The sequence below is a fragment of the Schistocerca serialis genome, chromosome 4, assembly GCF_023864345.2.
Source record: "Schistocerca serialis cubense isolate TAMUIC-IGC-003099 chromosome 4, iqSchSeri2.2, whole genome shotgun sequence".
Lineage (NCBI taxonomy): Eukaryota > Metazoa > Arthropoda > Insecta > Orthoptera > Acrididae > Schistocerca > Schistocerca serialis.
The window spans coordinates 415,630,541-415,635,540 of NC_064641.1; the positions used below are offsets into that span (position 1 = coordinate 415,630,541).

At 60.7% G+C, this 5,000-nt stretch overlaps 1 pseudogene; it reads left to right on the forward strand.

The window, feature by feature from the left end:
- The window catches only part of LOC126475644 (large subunit ribosomal RNA), a 10,714-nt pseudogene that overhangs the window by 1,746 nt on the left and 3,968 nt on the right, over positions 1 to 5,000 (forward strand).

The following is a 5,000-nucleotide window of genomic DNA, read 5'->3' on the forward strand; positions in this document are numbered from 1 at the left end:
GGCGGTGGGCGCAGAAGGGTCTGGGCGTGAGCCTGCCTGGAGCCGCCGTCGGTGCAGATCTTGGTGGTAGTAGCAAATACTCCAGCGAGGCCCTGGAGGGCTGACGCGGAGAAGGGTTTCGTGTGAACAGCCGTTGCACACGAGTCAGTCGATCCTAAGCCCTAGGAGAAATCCGATGTTGATGGGGGCCGTCATAGCATGATGCACTTTGTGCTGGCCCCCGTTGGGCGAAAGGGAATCCGGTTCCTATTCCGGAACCCGGCAGCGGAACCGATACAAGTCGGGCCCCTCTTTTAGAGATGCTCGTCGGGGTAACCCAAAAGGACCCGGAGACGCCGTCGGGAGATCGGGGAAGAGTTTTCTTTTCTGCATGAGCGTTCGAGTTCCCTGGAATCCTCTAGCAGGGAGATAGGGTTTGGAACGCGAAGAGCACCGCAGTTGCGGCGGTGTCCCGATCTTCCCCTCGGACCTTGAAAATCCGGGAGAGGGCCACGTGGAGGTGTCGCGCCGGTTCGTACCCATATCCGCAGCAGGTCTCCAAGGTGAAGAGCCTCTAGTCGATAGAATAATGTAGGTAAGGGAAGTCGGCAAATTGGATCCGTAACTTCGGGATAAGGATTGGCTCTGAGGATCGGGCCGTGTCGGGCTTGGTCGGGAAGTGGGTCAGCGCTAACGTGCCGGGCCTGGGCGAGGTGAGTGCCGTAGGGGTGCCGGTAAGTGCGGGCGTTTAGCGCGGGCGTGGTCTGCTCTCGCCGTTGGTCGGCCTCGTGCTGGCCGGCGGTGCAGGATGCGCGCGCCTGCGCGGCGTTCGCGCCCCGGTGCTTCAACCTGCGTGCAGGATCCGAGCTCGGTCCCGTGCCTTGGCCTCCCACGGATCTTCCTTGCTGCGAGGCCGCGTCCGCCTTAGCGTGCTCCTCCGGGGGCGCGCGGGTGCGCGGATTCTCTTCGGCCGCCATTCAACGATCAACTCAGAACTGGCACGGACTGGGGGAATCCGACTGTCTAATTAAACCAAAGCATTGCGATGGCCCTAGCGGGTGTTGACGCAATGTGATTTCTGCCCAGTGCTCTGAATGTCAACGTGAAGAAATTCAAGCAAGCGCGGGTAAACGGCGGGAGTAACTATGACTCTCATAGTTACTGGGCAAGTGAAGCGCAATACATGGGCCATGCCCTCTTAGCCTCTCCTTGCCTGCGGCTTCCCCCCTTCCCGTGGGCCCGCCGATACGCCAGTCCTTGATAGGACTGGTAAGCAGAGTGGAAGTCCGCACTTGGGGCTTTGGGGGGTTACCAGCCCTCCATCGCATAACCCTTAATGTTGGGACAACAAGAGAAGAAAACACGGGTACCGGGCCTTCCGCTGAAGGACCCGGCCTAACAGTCCCGACTGCTAGCCTGCCAACCGTCCCTGAAGTAGAGGAGGCCGTGGAGCCATGGTTCCACTGCAGCATTTGCAGCCGTGCCTTCCGCAGCAAGATCGGGCTCGGACAACACCGCCGCCGCGCCCATCCGGAAGCGGCAAATGCGGAGATTGCAACTGATAGGAAGCGAGCTCGGTGGGCGGAAGAAGAAATGCGGGAGCTCGCCCTGGCGGAGGCTAGGCTTCTCTGTGCCAGTGACTCCAAAGTCCTCTTTGCAAACCAGGAGCTTCTACCCCTGTTTCCGCACCGTACCCTGGATGCCATCAAGTGCAGGAGGAGGACGGTGGCACACAGGACGATGGTGCGGGAATACGTAGAGGAGCTGAGGCGGGAACAACAGACGCAGCATGGTCTGCGCCATTCACCCGTCCCGGAGTCGCTGCCGGAGGGGCCACCCTCTCCGCCGGAGCTTGAGCGCCCGCCACAAACATCTGTAGTCGACGAAGCCATATGGAGGCACCTCGCCGGCCTGCCGCGGTCGGCCGCGCGCTTCTCGGCCCTGGACGACCTTGTGCGTTTGGGGCCGGGTACGCCGTTGGCAGTGGTCGCGGCTGGGCTGCCTGAGGCCCTCCGAGCTGTCGGCTCTGAGGAAGCAGAAGCAAGGAAGAGGAAGACGTCGCGCCCGCCATCCAAGCAGCGGTCTGGTGGTGGCCCTCCGCTCTCCAAGCGGAAGCGCCGCCGGTGGGAATATGCCAGATGTCAGGATGCCTTCAGGAAGAATCGCGCGCGCTGCGTGCGTGGCCTCCTGGATGGCACCCTGCTCCAGCCGCCGTCGAACATCCCAGGGCTGGTGGACTTCTGGCGCAGCCTCTTCACGACAGAGCCACCTTCCAACGCTGGCTCCATTCCCGATCGGCTTCTCCCGCGCTCGGAGTCTGTTGACTTTGAGCGCCTATGGAGGCCGATCACTGCAGAAGAGGTTGCGGCCGCCTTGCCGCCCAGAGGCTCCGTTGCCGGCCCTGACGGCCTCTCGCCGGTGCAGCTGCGCCGCCTTCCAGCGGAGGTCACCACCAAACTCCTAAACCTTTTCCTGCTTACCCGCAAGCTTCCCCCTTCCCTCCTCCGAGCCAGGACCTCTTTGCTCCCTAAGACAGCCGCCCCAGCATCCCCCGCTGACTTTCGGCCCATCACCGTCTGCTCGGTGCTAGCCCGAACCTTCCATAAGGTTCTGGCGACTCGCCTTATGCAGATGTGTGCTGTGGACGAACGTCAGCGGGCTTTCATCCCAAGGGATGGGATGCTGGAGAACACTTTCCTCCTCGACCGGATACTCGTCGGCGCCGTCCGCCGCTGTCGTTCTGTGTTCATGGCATCCCTCGATGTGTCCAAGGCGTTCGATTCGTTGGACCATGCGGCTTTGCGTCCTGTGCTTAAAGCCCATGGTCTGCCGGACGAATTCATTGACTACGTCGAGGGCTGCTATGCGGACAGCACGACGGTAATTGCGGGGGGTGGCGACGAGTCCCCGGCCGTGCGGCCAGCAAGAGGTGTTCGGCAAGGAGATCCTCTGTCCCCTCTCCTGTTCAATTTCGCTGTTGATTATGTTCTAGGTCAACTGCCCTCTCACGTAGGTGTCAAGGTGTTGGGCCGCCAGACGAACGCGGCGGCCTTCGCGGATGACATCCTGCTCTTCGCCTCCACGAGGGGGGGCCTGCAGTCCCTTATCAACGCAGCAGTGGCAGCCCTCGACCAGCTGGGGCTGCGGGTTAACCCGCGGAAGTGTCTCACCCTCGCACTCGTGGCGTCCGGCCGCGAGAAGAAAGTAAAAGTGGATGCGAGCGTCACCTTCACGGCCGGCGAAACCACCATGCCGGCGTTGGGAGTGGGTGAGACCTTCCGCTACCTGGGACTGCAGTTCTCCTCCTCTGGGCGGTGTCTCTTCCATCCGAGGCACCACATCGAGGAGCAGCTGTCGATCATCACGCGGGCGCCGCTGAAGCCGCAGCAGCGGCTCTTTGCACTTCGTGAGGTCCTTCTCCCGGGCCTGTATCATGGCCTAGCACTGAGTCGCACCCGCATCGGTGCGCTCAAGGCCATGGACAATTGCGTCCGAGCCGCCGTGAGGAGATGGTTCCGCCTCCCAGCCGACACCCCCTTGGGCTACTTTCACGCTCCAATTGCCCATGGGGGCCTTGGGATTCCATCAGCCCGCTGGATAGGGCCAACCCTGAGGCGGGGCAGGCTCCTCACCCTGTTGCAGCTCGAGACCACCACCACCGACGCAGACCTGGGGGAGGCACGACACGAAGTGGCGGCGCTTGAACGACACCTGACGTGGGAGGGCCATCTGCTGCCAACGGCTGCGAAAGTTGGTGAGATGTGGGCGGCGCGCCTGCATGTTTCCTTCGACGGGGCAGCTCTTTCGTCGTCAGCCAGGACATCAGGCCAACACAGCTGGGTCGAGGACACCAGTCGCTTCCTGTCTGGCCGTGACTACGTCGCGTGCATCCGCACGCGCATTAACGCTCTACCATCCAAAGCGCGCAGGAGTCGCGGCCGAGACAGGGAGAAGATGTGTCGCGCAAGATGCAACGCCGTCGAGACCGCAAACCACGTCGTCCAGGGCTGCGGGCTGACCAGCCGAGCCCGGGTGCGACGACATGACGCGGTTGTGAAATACGTCGCGCGCGGGCTGGCTCAACGAGGGTTCGACGTGTCTGTCGAGCCACACCTTCGTACACCAGAGGGAGTCCGCAAGCCCGACGTTGTGGCGTCTAAGGATGGCGTGGTGCATGTCATCGACGCACAGATCGTCGGCGACCATCTTGACACCGACTGGTGTCATCGGCAGAAGGCGGCGAAATACGACGTCCCGTCGGTGCGGCAAGCCGTCGGCGCTCTCCGACCTGCAGCCAGCAGCATACAGTTTAGAACAGTGACCCTGAACTGGAGGGGGACTTGGGCACCTACATCAGCCCGCCAGCTCCTACAACTTGGCTTCCGCAGGCGGGAGATAAGCACCATCAGCACGCGGGTGCTCTGTGGAACGACGTGGATCTTCGGCCTGTTCGAAAATATGACGTCGTCCAGGCCGAAGTACAGGGAGGGCGTAGGCTAGTTAGTCGGTTAGTTTTAGGTTAGTTTGCCCCGACTCCCGGGGCTTCAATATCGGGAGCAATTCCGCTCTTTATTCAAATTTTGTATGTAACTTGTGATACTGTGATTAATATTAAGGTAACAGCGGTTACACAACATCGGTAACCGGCGCCCTTGTGAGCTCCTCTCGGGGAGCAAGGCGCAATAGATTAAGAGTGTTATGTATTACCTTGTGTTATTCACTGTATTTGTGAATAAAGACGGCTGTATAGCCAAATGCCTCGTCATCTAATTAGTGACGCGCATGAATGGATTAACGAGATTCCCGCTGTCCCTATCTACTGGCAGCACCCCACGTCCATAACTGGCAAGTAAGAGAACATCTAACTGTCAGTGACCATAACTGTATAACATTTGATATAGCGCCGACCATCGCGGATGTGCCAGGCGAATGGGTGGAACGCTTCAATTATGCTCGGACAGACTGGGACCGACTCGTGCAGGTGTTCAGTCCTCCCGAGTTCGGAGAGGACATAGGTAATA